The sequence below is a fragment of the Acomys minous genome (genome assembly GCF_964271855.1).
Source record: "Acomys minous genome assembly, chromosome: 15".
NCBI lineage: Eukaryota > Metazoa > Chordata > Mammalia > Rodentia > Muridae > Acomys > Acomys minous.
In genome coordinates this window covers 26557417-26577675 of record NC_140497.1, presented here as the reverse complement: position 1 = coordinate 26577675, position 20259 = coordinate 26557417, and positions in this window count along the sequence as shown.

Here is a 20259-nt window from a genome sequence, read left to right as displayed (position 1 = left end):
AGGTAACTGTATCTCAGAAACAGCTTATGTTTTAGGATTACATATATATTTCATGTATACACATATGCTGCTCATATACAGTCGGAACTGTGTGTGATGGATAACAAACAAGGAAACTATTTTCTGCACAACAAAGGGTAATTGTACATATGGATCCTCAGCAGTTGAGACAACATGCACAAAACATGCATAGACTGAGGCCAGACAACACTCCAGCACAGGGGGATTGAAGTGGGCAAAAAGCCCAGTCCCAGTTAAGGAGATATTAGCCATTGCTAGCTTCTGAGAGAGAAAAAGTCAGTTTTCTTTAAAGGTACACCTGGTGGGTAGATTTTCCTACAGTGAAGGTCACACATCCAAAACAAAGTATATTAGCAGTATAAACTATACTTGATACTTTTTAAAAAGAGAATACAAATTGGTCAGGGAAAGGGGGAGGAATTTGGGAGGAATAAAGGGAAAGGCTCAATATAATTAAAATGCATTCTCCAAAATTCTCAAAGAACTAATAAAAATGAGGGGGAAACTTTTGGAATTCATGTAAGGCTACCCTTACCTATACAATAACAACTATAAAAGTGATAATTATTTTAAACACAGAAAGCGACATTATAGAATACAATCTTGTATTTGAATAAATATTTTGTATCATTGGGAGAGGATACAGGCAGTCCTGATGCAATTTGAAGAGCTGATATGGGTTGTTGGTGGTGGGGGATCTCTCCTTATATGAGGAGTGGAGGAGGAGACAGAGGGAGATGAGACCAGGAGGAGAGAAGGGAGTGGGATATGACCGGAATGTAAAGTGAATAAAAGATATCCTAATAAAATGTGGGGTTTCAGTTCTCTCTATTGTTTGTACTGTTTACTCTTATTCTTCAGTGCAGCTCATTCTGTTCTGCTGAGAACAGAACTGAAGTTCTAACACCAGGGAGCATCATAATGGCGCATTTCTCACAATTAGATGTCCCTATGGGCATTAGCACAGTAATTGCCTTGGAAGTGAAGCAAAGCCCAGGTGAGCTGCTCTTCTTCAGTTCATGCAGATGCTTGGGTTTCCAAGGCAACCAGATATCCAAAATGTTTTTTCCTAATACACCCTTTGTGAAACTTTGCAACAAATTATTGGACAGAATACTCACCAGAGAAATTCTGATAACTAATATAGATCTGTTTACAACAGAAAAAAAATGAAGAAATGTGGAGAGAGCAATTTGAGTTGAAGAAATCATGCATTATTCATTAGGCAAACACTTATTTCTAGCGTCATGTGCTAGACTCATCAATCCTGCTACATAAATTCTACTTTTAATTGCTTTTCAAAGGGTTAGACTTAGTTCTTTTGCACATTGTATCAGATACAAATCCTATTATAAGATTTTTTTTTCAGTAGTCTTAATTTTGGAAGACATCTTTATTAAATAGAAATGAATTTGAGAATTTTAAAAAAGTTTGAATCTCAATCAATGGAAAAAAAGAAACGGAGAGAGAAAGATGTGCACTCATATATGTGTGTGTATATGTATAAGCGCACATTTGTATATGTATGTGTGCATGCTTGTCATATATGTAGTGTGTGTCTCTCTGTGTGTGTGTATGTGTGTAGTATGTGTGATCTTGGGATATGGTGATAGAGTTTAGGATAGAGTACATTTTTAAGAAAATTGCAGTGACAGTTGTCAATTCTTCAGTATATACTGAAAGAATTCAGCTCTTTTTGTCTAAGGTTCCCTAAAACTTAGCATAATAAGTTATTAGAAATATGGGTACCTGCAATTCTCCCATTATTTCCTAGTCTGAGGGCAGATAGGCAGACAAAAATGTTTATGGACTTTCATGATGTCCTCTAAGCTTTAGGTATAGGGATTGTTTTATAGACATTCAACTGGGGACAGACACCCCAGACACCAACTGATACCTTGTTGCTTCAAGATGGAGACGCCCAGCATAGGTGGGAAAGGTGAGAGTTGCTCTTTACCGAGATTTACAATCATTTGTTTATTTACTGTTTTCAATGTACAGGAAAGGGCATTTGTTCTGATTCACTGGGTCTCCAAGGCAGCTATAGGACGTGTAAGGAAGACATTCTCAACTGTGCATTTTTTTCAAAGCTACTGTTCTTGCCTGTGGTTATAACATTAATGTCTTCTCAAAAGTCTCTGAGTCTGTTGCTCCTTCTTTCCTGTATTAGCTTTATTTCTACAGTTGTCGGAGTTAGGTACTACTTTTGCATAGTATAGACTTTCCCCTCCAAAATGTTTATTTTTTTTTATATTTATATTTGTTTCAGTGAGGGAGGGAGGTGAGGATGGAAGACTGGATTGATGGTTGTTGGAGCCAATTGGTACATATGGGATTCACCAAACCTTCCTTTCTATTTTATGCTATGATATTTGTTCTAGTGTTTTTGTTTCCTTTACAACCATTTGTCTTGACATAAGGTGAATTCGTCTTTCTCAGTGAGAAAAAAAGTATTCTACTTGCACCTTATTTATCTATATCTACAGCTCAGTGGCGGTCACCCAGGGAATTGTCAAATACAGTCACATCCATAGGAATGTTGTCATAGCCAGTGCTAGACCACATAAGCAAGAGTCCCATAAGATGAAGATGGAGCTTCAAACTTTTTTGGCTTTGTTATTATTGTTTTGAGACAGGATTTGTCTGAGGATTCCTGGCTATCCTGAAACTCACTCTGTAGACCAGGTTGGTCTCAAACTCAGAGATCTGCCTGCCTGTGCCTCCCAAGTGCTGGGACTAAAGGTATGTGCCGCTGCCACCACCCAGCTAGTGGCTTACGTTTTTTAAAAATACAGTTTTCTTAATGTTATAGAATATTCATTACTCCTGTTCATGGATTTGTTGCTATAAGCAAAGCTACTACACTAACCATCCTGTAAAAGTACAGTACCATATTATAGTACATGATACTTGCTCATAGTTATAAATGACTATATCACTGGCAGATAGATTCATTATACTAACTTTTATGGTCCTTTTGGTGTGCACTCCTATTCATAAATGTCTACCGCGAGACAGCATGCCTTGTCACAAGGGAGACATCTGCTTACGCATGTCACATTTACAGAGTCTCCTGATTGAGGAATGTTCTCTTGTACCGAGTCTAACTCTGCTTGTGTAAGTGTTCCGTGATGCTTGAACCATCATGAAATCGCCTAGGGATGCTCTTCCCAGAATGTATGCCAGGTGTTAGGTGATACACGGCTGCAGTAAGTGATAGGAACCTGGGCAGGCATGGGAGCAATCCACTGGCGTGTTCCTTTTCATATCATCAAGAAGCACAGTCTCCCACTGACTTAACTCTAACAAGCACAGTAATTCTTCTGTTGGTGGGTAGCCCAGCATGCACGGTGGTGGCTTTTTAATGAACAGAAAGAGTAGCAAGCAGCAGATAAGAATTTTATAAAGCAGTATGTCAGCTCTGGTTTATCTGAAATGCTGGAAGGAAGAGAGAATACCTTGAAAAATGCTTTCTTCTCTGTGGTATGTGAGGCTATAGGTAGCTGAACTTTTGACAAAACTCTTCAAACTAATAAGCTAGAATTAATACAAAGGCCTCTGTCAGAGTTGTATCATGTGTAGTGCACACCATATGCAAAGATCCATATGGTTTTGGATGTTTTGCAATCATCAGTCAATATGTCTGAATCCTAATTGTCACATAGAGTAATAACTCTAAAATGTGCTCTCTTCTCTCAATATGCTTTTCCAAAAGAACCATAGCTACCATCTTGAGAGAAATGCAAATTCTGCTTTAATAGAAGGTTTTTGGGGTTGTTTTGATTTTTTTCTGTTGTGGATATAGCTCACCGGTAGAGCGTTGTAAGACCATGGGGTTTAATCTCCAGTACTTAAAATAAATCACTTCTGAAATCCCTACTTCCTTCTGCCCTTCTGACTCTTCCCTCATAACCTACTTTGTAAACACTGGTGGTCTTTCTCAAACTGTGACGTTGCCTAGGTGGCCGTTGAGGTTTCTTTTTCCTCTTCACACCCTCCCTGGGAAAATTCTCCCCCTCCTCTGACTTTATATCTGCAGACAGATGTCTCAGCTGACCCCTAAATCAGACCTGGTCCTAGAAGTCTAGGGAATGGAGTGAGCCTACATAGATTAACCAACGGGATGTGAACTGAGAAAGTACACCTCGGAACTAGTGAGTGCCTCAGATGAGCTTACCACTGCCATGAAATCAGTAAAGCAAAAAGAAAAGCAAGGCTGAAAAAGCTGTAGAGACAAAAAGCGTTAGGGACCCCATGGGACAATCTTAAGCAATATAACACATGTCCAGCTGGATCCCAGAAAGGAGAAGGGACAACACACACACACACACACACACACACACACACACACACACACACACAATTTTAAAAAGAAATAATGGCTGGCAAGTCACTTAAAAAGCAGCAGTCACACAGCTTTGTAAGCCCACTTACTTTTCTAAATTACTCATAAAAGTGTAATTATTCTTCTTCTTCTTCTTCTTCTTCTTCTTCTTCTTCTTCTTCTTCTTCTTCTTTATTTTGGTTTTTCGAGGCAGGGTTTCTCTGTGTAGCCTTGGCTGTCCTAGACTCACTTTGTAGACCAAGCTGGATTCAAACTCACAGCGATCCACCTGCCTCTGCCTCCCAAGTGCTGTCATTAAAGGCAGGCATGCGTCACCACTCCTGGCTTCTTTTCTTCTTTCTATCTCTTTTTTAAGTATGTTTTTTTCCAGATACTCCCTAAAGCTCCCCTCCCTGCCACAGGGCTACTAGTTCTCCATGTGGCTGGCTTCCAGGCTAGTTTAACTTAATTGGCATGTCCTTTGCCCCCCCCCCTTTTTTTTAATCTCCCTCCTCCAGGCAGCTGCTGAGACTTATAGCTTATTCCCCGGGCCTTTTCTTTTAAACTTCAATAAAATTGTTCTCCAGGTCAAAATGAAGGGAGGAAGGCAGGAAGAAAGGAAGGAAGGAAGGAAGGAAGGAGGGAAGGGAGGGAGGGAGGGAAGAAGGGAAGAAGGGAGGGAGAGAGAAAGACTGTAGATCTGAGATACTGAGTGAAAAATATCTCTGATCCAAGATGTTCAAAGAACCCCAAACCCCATAAGCATAAAGAAATCCAAATCAGTATCCATCACAGTCAAGTTTTAAAAGTAAATTAAAAGATAAATGCTGACAAAAGAAAAAGGGTGCAGTGTATAGGACAATAATGTTAGGAACCAGCTGACTTCTCTCCTGAAACAAGGCAAGTGAGCAAGCAGTGAAACAGTGAGCTTCTACTGCGTGTGTGTGTGTGTGTGTGTGTGTGTGTGTGTGTGTGTGTGTGTTTCAGACATTTCACAAAAGAGATGCCTTGCAAAACGGCTGTCTCACTAGCTAACAAACTAGACTTTGGGATGTATCCCCAGGATTGAGTGGGAACGTCTCACAATGTTAAAACATCAACTCAAGAAGGCAGCATAACAGCACCCGGTCTGTATACACCCAAGCACAGAGCTTCCGGACACAAGGCCCTAACTGTGTACCAGAACCATCTGGGAAGTTCTGTGGTTGCTGCTCAGGTCCCTTCATCCCAACAAACAGCTGCTGAAGACTCCCTGAGCTGGCAACCTGGGCTTGTATGTGTTGTTGTGGTGGTGGTTTGGCTTGCTTTTGTTTGCCTTTTATTCTTTTTTTATTATTATTTCTTTTAAAGACAGGGCCTCACTCTGTATCAAGGGTCGTCCTCATTGTGGAAAGTCCTCTTACTTAACTCTCCACAATGTTGTTTAAAAAAAAAAAACTCCACTATGCCTGACATTTGACATGCCTAAGACCATAAGTCACTGTTCTCTAGGCTCTGTACTTGCTGAGTACAAACATTTTCAGACACCAATGTCATACATCCTCACATTCACCATATGGAACAGACTCTGAGAGGCTAAGCTACCTACTCCACACACACACACACACACACACACACACACACACACACACACACTTCTATACATACAAGTAAAAATAAATATTTTGCAAAAGAGTCAGAGGTTCTACGAGGGAAAACACACCACTCCGTATAGTTTCAGTAAGCGTCATGAGAAATGTAATGATTTACGGAAGGCAACACCTGAAGCAGATATTTTAAAAAGCAGCTGCAGCAATCATATTGCAGAACAAAAGAAAAACCAGAATGAAATTTGATTTGAAATCATGCACTAAAGAACATATTTGAGTGAAGAAGAAAAGTGGGTGGCAGAAACAGAATCAGCTTTGAGCACCTACAGGGTCTCCAGACCTCCGTTTTTTGTTTGTTTGTTTTTGTTTTTCCTCCTCTCAACCATGCAGTTACTCAGGAGGAGAGTGGCCATGTGAGGAGAGACCCACAAAACATTAGTCAAAATCAAAACAGCACTTGAGAACAGCTGCAAGTCACACACGAGAGCCTTGCAATCCAAACCGAACTAGGGGAGGACTTTTCTTTTTTCTTCTTCTTCAGAACATTAGCCATTGAGCGAAGGATCAAATCTGAGAATGGCAAAGATGTAAAGGTTCATTGCATACAACCTTCTGAGAGAGTTCTGCATCTGAAAAATAACATTGTCAGCAGCAATGTCTAAAGAATGCCATCGACCAATGCCATGTGTGGCTAACAAAGGGACAGGAAATTAAGTTTAGCTGAAAAAAAAAAAGTAAACTAATGCATGGGATTTCATGGCTTTCCCTGGTGAGTCTATTTCAATTCACTACTCCCAGAGCAGGCAGTGATGATGGGCCGACGATAGGGTGCCATCTGAGCCCATCATGGTAGACCCATGAGTATACTAATGCTACTTATACTAATATAGGCAAGGGGTTACCTAAAAAAACATGGGTGACTCTGGCAGCTGTGACATTTAGAGCCCACACCTGTATGGATGACAGCTGGTGAAAATGACATCATTAGAGTTTCTTGACCAACTGACAGGCAGCCACAGCACCACCCACTCCAGAAATTATTTGTCATTTAAAGAATTTTTAAAAAAGGCCTTTCAAAGAAGTTTCCCGTGAGTCTCGTGTGTCTTTGAACAACCAACCCCTCCTCTCCCTCACTTAGAAGATGTCTGGTGTTTTCATTTTCTCGTGTTTGACCTTAAAATATTGACTCTGAACTGAGCAAAGGGGCAGACAGGGAAACCTAGAAGACACCAGAGAAACAGTGATGGAGATACAAAGAGCCTGAAACTAAGATTCAGCCCCGAAGCTGGACAAGCAGCCATCCCTACCTCAGCAAATGTCACCAAGCACCTGGGAAAGGCCCAATGGTTGTTTGGTGACAGGGACACTGTGATTGGGACTACTGGTTATAAGAACACAGGAAATAGAAAGCCTTTGTTAAAAGTCTCTGGCAGCATTTTAAAGGGGGGAAGAAGAAACACACCAATTTAGGAGTAGATAATAATTAGCCAGTCAACTGTTTATGTGTGAGTAGACAAAGGAGGCCCTATAATTGTGAGCACTGCCAACAAGCAGTGCTGTAAAAGAGCAGCTCAGCTAAGCTCGGTCATGTGCTTTTTCTCCAATGGAACAGTGTTGTGCTGTAGCTTTGAAAGAAATGTCCTGTGATCAGTATAGTAAGATATCCCCAAAGGCACAATAGTGGCAACAGTTGCACTCCTATCTTGGTGGTAACCAACAGCTGCTTAATTGGACTTAAGGCCTCTCAATAGGAGAGGCATTAGAAACCTCGCCAACTACCTGGGGCTACTGAGGTCATGGACCTTGGAAGAGAACCTACAACCACCACTTTGCTAAACCAGTCGACCCCTAACTGCACTCTGAATACTTGTCCTTATGCTCAGAGGCAAGTGTTGCTCTCCACCCTCACCAAAGAATCTTCTCTTCGCAACACATTGAGACCATTGCAGAAACCTACACCTGGTCAAAACTCTGGGAACAACTGATTCTGGGGGCCCAGCTCCACTGGCTGTTTCTACAGCCTAAACCCTATACCTCCAGGGAACATCTCAGAAGAGGGCCAGAAACAATTGTAAGATTGTTTCGCTTTGCTTTAAAATGTTGATGTTTGTGGTAACGTGACCGCTTGCATTGTCTCTCTTTGAAACTTTTGGTCAAAACTAATAGTTTCCAGGTCTGGACTGTTAAGCAGTTTGGAGGAGATATGGTCTGGGCAAATTGCGCTGAATGCGATAGTTTATATTTCTTTCTCTTTCCTCCCTTAACCTTTCCCCTGCCTTTATCCCTTCTTTCTCCTAATAAGGTCAGCTAGTCAGACACTGTTCTCACAGTATCAGAATCCACCCATTTCCAGCATTACTCATTCAGATGTTACCCAGTGGCAGCTGGCTCTGGGCCAGGTGCTGACTCTCTGTGGGAACATAACAATGGATGTGGCAATTGGGGTTCCCATCCCCAGGACTTAAGAATGTCCAGGGGACCAACATGTGTTAGAAACAGAGGTCTCAGGCCTGATGGTTGGTTCAATAGACAAAGGTTGTTTTTGCCAAACCTGACATCGTGAGTTCCATCCCTGGGACCCATGTGGTGTAGAGAAGGGACTTTCCTAAGTTGTCCTGTGACCTTCATGTGCATGCCATGATATGTTCGTGCATGCATCTGCCCCCACCCCAATCAATAAAGAACCACAATAAAAATAAAGTATACAAGTAAAAAAGAAGTAGAGGTCTTCTGAGGACAGGAACTTAGTGGTTGTTTTAGCTAAATGCTCTGACCCTTCACTTGGGCCTGCAGATGCCCTATAAAGGTAAGATCCAATCTTGCATTCCTGTCTTCATTTTATTTTTTTTAAAAAAGATTTTATGTTTCTTATTTTAAATATGTGTACGTGCATGTCTATGTGTGGGTATGTGCACATGAGGGCAGGTGACCAAGGATGCCAGAAGAGTGTGTTGGGTCCCCTGGAGCTGGAGTTTCAGGCAGTTTTGAGCCACCAGATACTGAGACTGAACTCCTGTCTCCTGCAAGAACAGTACATATTCTGAACCGCTGAGCCATCTCGAGCCCCACTGCCTTCGCTTTGCCTTTCTCTCCTCTAAATATAAGCACTTTAGCCACTTAAGAGCTGTTTAACTAAAATTGTAGCCCTTCTCCTTTTCAGTGGACACTGATAAAATTAACAGAAGTATTTTTTAATATCTTCAAGATCATCATAGTAACGTCCCTTGAAGACTCCAGGAACAGTGCCCAGAAGTCTCTCAGTATGACAGTTAATCCTGGAGGCCAACATGATGGACTTTAGAACCACACAAAAATAAATGTCTGGGAAGGCATTTCCAAAGGGCTTACCTGAGGAGGACAGGCCTACTCTGGATGAGGCAGCCACATTCCATGGGCTTTTGTATCAGACTGAATAAAAAGAGAGCATGAGCAAAGTCAGGCATCTTTTCTGTGTGTCTGAGCTATACATGCAATGTAATCGGGTACCTGGTGCTCCTGTTGCCCCATGCTCTGTACCTTTCAACTGTGAGCAGAAGCACAGTCTGCCTCCTCTAAGTTGCTTTGGTTAGTGTCTTGTCACTGCAGTAAGAATAGTAACTAGGATGCCCATCATTATTTCAGACCCAGAGCACTCCATCATCTAACCGTATCTTGCTTTTATGACTTGTGTATTCTCTGGGTTATTCTTTCCTGTAGGCACCTCAGATTCCAGGGACAACGGCTCTGATTACAGTCATCTTGTGACAGTAGTCAAAACTCAGCCCCAATTTTCTTCTCACTGACCAGGCTCCACACACCCATAGTCATCTCCCTCTTTAGGCCACCAGGACTGTTTGAATCTCTTTCTTAGGTTTTCTTGCTTTGGCCCGAGGGAAGTGGCGGCAGGTCTTCCCTTTTACTTACTATGCTTGTAAGACCAATGGGGAAATAAATATGCTTCTCTTTGATCCATGCTACAAAGTCAGTTTTTTTTCTTTTTTTAAATTAATTAAACATTTTTTATTTTTTTACATATACATTTATATTATTACACATATATACAATAAACTACCTGTAGCAAGAAGAACCATGACATAATCAGGAATTATATAAATGTTACATTCTCAGTGCTTTGGCTATTTGCATTTGACAACATTTAAGAAGACATCTTTCCTATCTTGGTGCATCTAAGATTCTGAATGTAAATCAATCTCCATCACATCTTGTCATTATCAACTTAGAGCACCTATCTAGACTTAAAAACATCTTTACTCCTAAACAACTAAGCTTCATTGTAAAACTAAGCTGCCTGGTCTTCAACTCCATCAGAGACTTGAGAAGGAATAAACTTGATTATCTGAGTTTGCCGGGAGTGCAGGTTAGTAGCTTTCCAAATGAGAAGACGACAGAGACAGTTTGCTATCTGAATAGTCACCCAAAACTCTCTATAACATTGGAACATCATCTTCAGCCTTCTGGCCCATTATATCTGACAGACATATTTGGGAACTATTGAAGACTTGCTTATCCTGTCTTGGCAGAGTTTGGCTGTTGACTCTGCCTGCATCCAGCTTGCCCTTTTTAAGGCAAAGTCAGGTTTTAATGAGTAAAGTTGCACGGATATCTTTATGCTTTATAACTTTTCTAACAGCAACACCCATAAGAGTTTAGACTATGCATACTCATGGCCCTAAAACACTCTTAATGAGTAAACCATGGCAGAACTATGATTCTAACGTGAAAATATTTTCAACAGTGTTCCTTTCATTAATAAGTGAGTCCAGTAAGGTGGCTGAAACCATTCCTCTTTTATATTTCCTTGTAGGGTAAGGATTAACTGTTTGCTCTCTAGATTAATATTGAGCAGAAGCAGTTATGGGCTGTGGCAGATTTCACTATAACACGTTTTCAAAGGGGAGCAAACAGGAGCACAGTCACCCCATGGCTGCTCTCCTGGGTGCTCTAAGTTTCTCAATACTTCATATGAGGCCTGTTATTAACTCAGAAAAACACCAAGCTGTCCTTCTATGGACTCGAGTTGTTCTACGGCTGCAGCAACCATTTGTTTCCCTTTGCACTGCATCTGGGATGAGATCTCTGGTCAAATATCACCCCTGCAGACTGCTAATTTTACATTATGACAGAATGCTCCACATGCCAGTGAGACTGGGGAAAGGCTGCACTCTGGATCTGTACAGAAAGGTCATTGTATGTGACGGGGCTCTGTGAAGAAACTACTGAAATGGCTGTTCCATGGCATGGTTAATAGGAAAGTTTTTTTTTTAAATTGTGAATAAGAGAGAGAAGATATATGGAGGAGTCTGGAAGAGTCCATATCAGGAAGAAAAAGTAGACTGGACATGGACAGAGCTAGGGAAGTGGGAGCGCAGGGGAGAGCAAGAGATAGAGGATAGAGAACAGAGAGAACAGCGAGGTAGGGCAAAGGGGGGAAAACCAGTTGTTATATAGAAAACAAACTTTATGTTGTCTTTTACTAAAATAACTCAATGAGTCCATTTGTGTTGCCCATACACACATGGCTGTGGGGCCATCCACTGGAGCATGGCTGGCCTTCCAAGGGACACGTCCTTAAAGAAAATAGATGTTTCTCCAGAAGCCAACAGCTGTCAATAGTTAAGGCGGCTCTTGAGCGCCCCCTATTGTGGAATGCTGACTGTCTTGATCTTGGGCAGGTCTTGTGCTGAAATTATTTAATCACAGAAGTATTTCTTTTTAATAGCTATCAGTACCCTCCTGGACTGTTATTAACGAACACTCTTTGGGAAGCATGGGTTTAATGGATGGATGAAGGTCACAGGAAGGGAATCCACCTTGAAGCGTCTATATTTTGTATGGTAGGCATGCTGAAAACTCAGTTAGTAGGGAGCCTGGGAGACCTAATAGCTCAGTTGGTGAGCATGAGGGCATGGATTCAATGCTCAGAACCCACTGGGAAAGCCAGGAGTGTGGTATATGATCATAACCTCAGCAGTTGATAGACAGAGACAGGGGGATTTCTGGGTCTTGCTGGCAAGCCAACCTAGCCTAGCCAGCAGCAAGTCACAGTAAGAGACCCTACCTCAAACACCAACAACAAACCCCCAAAAAACCAAACCAAACAAACAAACAAAAACCAAAGCAAGTGTCTGCTGAGGACTAATACTTCTGACCTCTGGTCTCCACATGTACAGATATACACACACCTGCACATACATGAACATACACAGAAAGCACAACTAAAACACATATACTCTGCTTCCCTGATTTGGAGTTATATTCACTTAATGACTGGTTGATTTTATATGTTAGGTGTAAAAGCACACAAGCAAATGTATCCCAAAACCACACACACACACACACACACACATGCACACATTTAACAGAACGATGTATGAGATGATAGCTTGACGTTTATTATATACACGAGTGGCTGTGTTACATAACCTGCAGTATTGCATGATTCTGAGGTTGTTAGCTGTACTGGACTCCAGAGACCAGTTTCACATTCCAGACACTGATGGTGAAAATGAAATGGACCAAAGTGTTGATGATGCCCTGTGCAATGCATACATCCAGTTCTGAGGACCGAGTCTTTGACAGAATGAATGGGATTTTTTGGTGGATTTTCCACAATTGGAACAATGAATTTGCCTTCTCATGCAGCTTGCCATCTGTTTAAGGTCTAAGAGACAAATTTTTCTTTACAAAAAAATGAGAAGAGAAAAAAAAAAGGAAGAAAAGAAAAGCTAGGCTGAGCAATCACCAAGTAAGGAAAACACAACACGTAGAGTCCTTTGCAGGGACTGAGAGATAAATGAGTTCTTTTGAATGCTGTCAAATTGCAGTGAATTCTGGGACTACTGCACACCTCACCAGCTCCATTCTAGAGACAAATGTGCTGGGATCTTAACTTTAAAACAAATTTACCAACTTTTATTTGCCAGCTACCAAATCAAAGCTGACTTCCCAGTTTGCTTTACCTCTGCCCAGCTCCTGGATGATACGAAACTGAAACTTGTCATGGAACATTCTTCTCTCTTCACATTAAGTCACCCAGTATTTTAAAACATGTCAGAGTTTTCAGGAAGTACCTGAATTACCTTAGTACCTAATGCTTAAATACCTACATTGGTATTTAACTGGTGAATCATGATTTATGTTTATATCATCCCAAGGATGTAGGCAATCTGGAACTGAGGTTTCATTGGATACTCACTGAAAACTGAGAAATAGAACTGTGCTCTAAAATGGCTAGACCACAGGGACTACTGGACCTAGATACTACAGTGAGAGAAGTCCATGGAGAGGATGCCCAGTTCACCATAGCAACACTTGAGGGATACATGGGGATTAATTAAGACACCCTAACTGGCTGAGCATCAGGCTTCCTGAAAAGACCATTTTCTACCTAGTGAGAGCAGATCTAAGATCAGAAGAGCAGCCGCTTCCCCTTGGGTGGGGAGCAATAAAGAGGCAGCCTGTCACGCAGGATCCCTCCCAGAAGGACAAAGTATGATGAGGGCATCACGTGAGAGTCGGCAGCAAGGGATCCAGATTGGGAAACTGAGGGTGAGACCCAGAGAAACTCTTTCTGGAACATGTAAGAGAAGAATCTTGGAAACATCTCAGAAGTACCTGGGGGAATTCTTAGGGTTGCTAAGTTCTTAGTAATTTAGCCACTACACAGAAACGTGGAGCTTGCAATAGTGGCACAGGCTAACTTGGGACTGACATGAGTTCTGTGTTCCACCCCAAGCTGATAGGGCCCTTTAAAATGTAAATGCTAATGCAATAAATTGTCAGATATATCGGTCACACTGACCATATTCTGTTTTATCTACCACCCCTTGTTTTCTGGAACAGATCCCATCTTCTGAGGGAGAAGGTGTGACCAGTGACAGTATGGTACCCCGAGATCACTGGGAGTAGTAAACATATAAACACGTACTTAAGAGCAAGCAGATAAGAGTGTGTCTCCGGACATGCAGGAGTCTGATTCCAATAGCCCGAACACTGCCTGAAGCAAAAGGAAGTTGCTTGTGTAACACTCTACAAATATTTCAAAATCAATCCAAGAGGCCCTAAATGAGGCAATTGCAAGCACATATGTCTGATAGCAGGAACTTTGACATCGAACTCTGGCAGAACCACACACTTGCACAAAGGCCACGCTAACCTTGCTCAGAAAACAGTACTGGAAGAATGGCCACCCAGCAATGGCCTGCTTACCCTTGGCCTGATGCCACCATTGTTATCCATCCTCCTCACCAAGGGCAATTGTTTCAAAACAACTTATGTAATTCTTCCCGTTTTTGCCTTAAAAACACTCGTCTCTCTTTGGATCCCTGACTATGCACATTGTTTATTATGGTGCACAGCCCCCTGAAACAATCACTCCCCAGTAAGTTCATTGTTAGGGGTGAATCTCTCTTCATGTGTTATTTTAGGTGGACAATAGCAACCAAAGCATGTACTTTATAATGGGGCACTTCAAATGCTTCCTGCGTATTTAACGTTAGAAAACTGCAATGTATGAATTTAGGTACGCTGATAGGGTTGTCCTCACCCTTTAGCTGTACAGACTGAAATATTTATGAGCGAAATACTTAGGATTCTGATACTTGAGTCAACATGGTAAGAATAATTCAAGGGAATGAGGGCAGCTGTGTTCGTTCGCTTCCTATCGCTGTGATAACGCATAAGGTATTCAGCTTACAATGAGGGAAGGTCCACACTGGCTCGCAGGCTTTGAGGGTCTAGTCACTGTTTCTGGGTTTCCAGTGAGAATCTGAATGACAGTGGCGGGGCTCACTTTATCCCACTGAGTCCCACTTTTTAAAGATTTCGCCACCTCCTAATTGTATTGCCTCGGGGATTAAATATGTAAGACACCAGGTCTTTTGGAGGGCATTCTAGAGTGTGTAAAATAAGGCAATGATTCTGTAAGACAACGGCCACAGGAGTTTGATAATACTATTTTTTCTACATCTGTGAATGTTAATTTTTTTCACAATTATGAACAGGACCAGAAGTATAAATCATTGGTGTTTTCCTCTTGGAGCCAGAGCAAAGAGGCTGTTTCCCCCCACATTGCTCTGCTCAGAATGGCCAAGAGCTGTTCTGTACAGAAAGTAGTTTCCCCACTAGAGCAGACCAGTCTACTGTGGATGGGAGAGAGTCCTACAGGCCAAAGGAGAGGCAGTGGGTGGAAAATGAAGGACAGGGTGACGGCTCAAACCCACAGTGGTGTGGTAGAATGTTGTCACGTACCAACGGAAGGCTGTTGATCACATATAGATGTCCATTTTTAATAAAGAAATATATACAATCATAAGAATAATGTATTGCATTTAATATATTTCACAAGTATTAATACTGCATTTAAATATGCCTTCTCTCTGGACTTCACTTTAAAACATGGCAAAAAGTATATAATTTTTCCTCCTCAGACAGTGAGCCTGTCACATTTACTGAACAATTCACAATTTGCCCAACTGCGTGGTGAGTCATGCTGATCAAATCCCACATACTAAGGTCCGCTCAGCCTATTCTAGTCTTTTGAGTCTGCATATTTTAGCACATGTGTCACACTGTGCAAATGATGTTGGCACTGAATATGAAACAAAAATCTGAGAGTTCAAATTCCCTCTTATAAAAATTATTCCCATTTTTTTTGCATTTCAAATTCCTCCCTACTGCTTTGTAATTTTAGATAAAAGTTAAAATAATCTTGCCAACTTTCTTACCAAGTGAATTTTAAATCATAGTTTTATTACATTCATATATTCTTTATGTGGGTTTTTAAGAACCTCAAATATGTGAATGAATTTTCTGAAAATTACAGTTTACATATTATAAAAAAAAAGCCTTGATCAGAGAATGTAAAATGCATAGTACATTCAGTTTTCTTTTAAGAAGCTAAGAGAAAAAAAGAAACTAAGATACTTCTTTTTAAAACTCTGAATTCTTCAGTTAATGTTTCTGCTAGATTCTGTAGATATATATACATACATACATATGTGTATCTACACAAGGGTACATCTATACTCTGTGCAGTACAGATTCTGTACAAATAAATATGAACACGTTCTTGTCTTTGAATACTCGTTATTACTAGTGTATGTTTGAGTTTCTGATTAATTTTTATCAAAGCCACATGCAGCGTTTTTCTCTCTTGGATCCTTGCTGAATGTCACAGAAGGTAGTGCCCACGTTTGGAAGTTGGGCGCCCCCTGCTGGTTGGTTTAGTACATTTATCCCACTCTCAAGAGCCCTTTAAAACGCAATTCTGTCCTACAGCATCTTGAGCGAGAGACAAAGAGTAGTTGCTCACTGATGTGGTAGATCGCCCATATACACAGAATTTATTAACTTGAGGCATATGACATTATATAACAAAAGTCTGGCGGTGGTGGTGCGCACCTTTGATCCCAGCACTCAGGAGACAGGTGGATCTCTATGAGTTCAAAGCCAGAGTGGTCTACAGAGTGATTGCCAGGACCACCAGGACTACACAGAAAAACCCTGTCTCAAAAAACAATAATAAGCAAAAAAATTTTAATTAAAAACATAAAATTTAAAAATTAAAAAACTGTATGACAAATTACAAAGTACATAAAGCAGCAATGAGGAGGGGATCACTATTGTTGGAAGCATTGTGGGGTGGTGGCCAGTGTTTAACATCCTAGCTTTCTGAAAAGCTTTCGTTCATGGCACCTACTAATGTTTCTGGTGCAGATACATCACCTGTGATTCACTGAAATCTTGAGGTGTGACATCACTGCACATGGAGCTGTGAAACGGCCCATGCTTGGCTCTATCAGCTACCACATGAGAAGGTTTGACATAAATTTTACTCCCTGCATAGGATTAATTAAAGACCACGGTGCACAGACAAAAACTCAAACACCTTCAGATTATGGAAATTCAAATTTAACCCAAAGCCAGGGCTCTTTGGTGTTAAGTAATGTGTTCTTTGGCTCTGAGCATCTTTGAGGCTAAAAGGAGCATTGGCTGAGGTCTTATCCAAAGATGCGAGGAGCGCACATCTTCAAACATCTAAGAAATGCACAGACTCTGCCGTGAGACTTTTAGAAATTATGAATAATTATTTGGAATATTTTCATGACCAATGTAATGTTTAATTTTTATGTTTATATGTGTTAGATTTTTATCAAGGAGAAATTTACATGGTTTAAGACTGAGCATTTTAACTAGATGTTGTTGCTCATGCCTTAGCACTCAGAAAGTTGAGGTAGGGGGGTTTCCTGAATTCAAGACCATCCTGCAATTCATAGTGAGTTCTAGCCAGGCTGGGCTCCGTAGCAAGAATCTGTCCCAATACAACAACAACAGCAGCAACAATAAATTAACTCTTGTAAAGTATATTATTCAACACAGTGTATTTACAGTGTTATTCAAGTCACGCTTTCATCTAGTCTACTTCATTCTAATATTCTATAAAGTCACTTCTCTCTCTCTCTCTCTTTTCCCCCAAGCCCACAGAAACCACTCATGTCCTTCTGTTTCTATAGACTCATCTGTTTTAACTATTATGAAGAAATGGGATGATGATTTCTCTTTGGCCTCTGTCACTTACTATACCTTCAAAGTCTCATACTGTGTTGGCACACGCTTTTAATCCTGGCACTTAGGAGGCAGAGGCAGAGGCAGAGGCAGACAGGTACCTGTGAGTTTAAAGCCGGCTTAGTCTTCAGAGAGAGAGAGAGAGAGTTCTAGGACAGCCAGGATTATAGAGAGAAACCTTATCTCAACAAACAAACAAACAAACAAAGCATAGGTTATTTCACTGAGCAGAGACCCTGAGCTCTGACAGGTATTTTCCCATTAATCCTGCAGTCTCACCTCTTTTAATGCTTTGAAACACAACCAACCACTTCAGGCAGAAGGGTGCGGAAGCTTGAGACATGCCCACGAGCCATCTCACAGCCAGACTCTTCAGAACTTTATCACAGGACTACAGGTTATGGTGGTGGCTTCACTCAACTCAGATGGGTGCTGGTCTTCTGTAAGCTTTGTCTCTTTGCAGCCTTACTCCCACAGAAGGAGTTGAGCTATGTCTAGGGGCCATAAACAGCATCCCAGATTCTTTCCACTAGGACATTTTCCCCACTGGAGATGCCTGTAGATCACTAGAATGTGTTTCCCTCTAAACTAGGGAATCCTCAGTCTTCTCTGTTAAAAAAAAAAAAAAGATGTTTTTAAACCATTCCCCTAAAAAGCCTAAAACATTGTCTAACTTTGTTTCTAGCCAGCTTTTAATGGGGATGCGCTCAAGACGACTGTACAGCATTTGAGGGATCCATTTTGAACAGAGTGTGTAAGAACGCTAACCTAATACTATGTATGTGATGTCAGTGGAGAACATAACACAGTGGTACACTCTGCAAAGCAATATGCCCTGTAAATCCTACTCGCTGCTCTGTTTGACACTATGATTGAGAGTCCAGAAGTTGATACTTTTACTGTCATCTGATTTTGTCAAAAATGTCAAAACATACACGGGCGAAAACCAACCTCTTCAACCAATGGTCCACCCAAAACACTGGACATCCACACATGCAAGAATCAAACTAGACGTCCATTTCATCTTCTGACCAAAAATCAGCTCAAAATGGATCGAAGACCTGGATGCAAGATCTGAATGTTGAGACCACTAGAAGAAACATGGGGTAAAAAAAATACTTCAAGATACAGACATAGGCAAAGACTTTCAGCACAGAATCTCAATAGCTTAGCAACTAAGCCCAAAAATGAACAAGTGAGGTCAAACCAAATTAGACATTTCTGCAGAGCAAGGGAAACCATAAATAAAATGAGATGGATTACAGAATAGTAGAAAATCTTTGCAGAATATTCAGTCAACAAATGCTTGATATCCAGAATAACACATAAAGAACTAAAAGAAATCAAACACAGGAAGAACAAATAATTTAATCAATGAAAAGGCAAGTGAACCGAGCAAATCTTCACCCCTGCCTTAGGAGGAGGAGGAGGAAGAGGAGAAGGAAGTTGAGGAGGAGGAGAAAGAAGAAGAAAAGAGGAAGAAGAAGAGGAGAAGGAAGAGGAAGAGGAGGAGGAGGAAGAGAAAATTCAAATTGCCAATATATAGATGAAAAAAATAGTTTACATACTATTGATGGAAACATAAACGAAAGTCAGCCTGGAGATTCCCCAATCAACTAAAACTGAAACAGCCATATCCTCTACCTATTTCACTCCTAGGTATGTGCTTGAGGGAATCTAAGTCTGTATGCCACAGGTGTGTTGGCTATCTCATGTTTACTGTAGTACTTTTTATGAGAGCCAAGTAATAGAGTCAGCCTAGGTGCCCACCTATAGATTATTTAATTTTAAAAATGAGGTATGGATATACAACACAGGATTGTTCAGCCATAAGGAATAAAATCACATTTGCAAGAAAATTAATTAAACTGGAAAATACGATGTACAGTGAAAGAAGCCAGACTTAGAAAGCTGAGTGTTGCAAGTTTTTCTCACATGCAGAATTTTTAATTTTTTTTTATTTTTGGTTTTTCAAGACAGGGTTTCTCTGTGTAGCCTTGGCTGTCCTGGATTCACTGTGTAGACCAGGCTGACCTCAAATTCACAGCAATCTGCCTGCCTCTGCCTCCCGAGTGCTGGGATTAAAGGTGTGCGCCAGCACACCCAGCTTCACATGCAGAATTAAAACAATAAAGATAATTAAAGTGAAGAGGAATACCATTAGGGACAAGGAAAGCAATATGGGGGAAGGGACAAGTGAGGGTAACACTGGTGCAAATAGGACTGAAGTACATAATATTCATATATGAATATAGCATGAAACCCATTATTTTGTACAGATAATATATACTAATAAAAACACAGTCCCCAAGGCTGGACAGATGGCTCATGTGGAGAATCCAAGTTCCATTTCCAGCACCCATGTCAGGTCACTCACCTGCCTGCAACTCCAGCTCCAGGTTCCTGACCTCTGCAGGTATCTGAACATATGCACACAAGCAAATGCACATAAATATGCAAATAAAATTTTTTTCCTTGTTTGGTTGTTTTTTGAGACAGGGTTTCTCTATGTAGCCATGACTGTCCTGGACTCACTTTGTAGACCAGGCTGGCCTCAAACTCACAGCAATCTGCCTGCCTCTGCCTCCCAAGTGCTGGGATTAAAAGCGTTGCCCACCACACCCCAGCTAATAAAGGTGTTGTTTTTGTTTGTTTGTTTGGTTGGTTGGTTTGGTTTTTAGTTTTTTGAGACAGGGTTTCTCTGGGTAGCTCTGGCTATCCTGGACTCACTTTGTAGACCAGGTTGGCCTCGAACTCTCA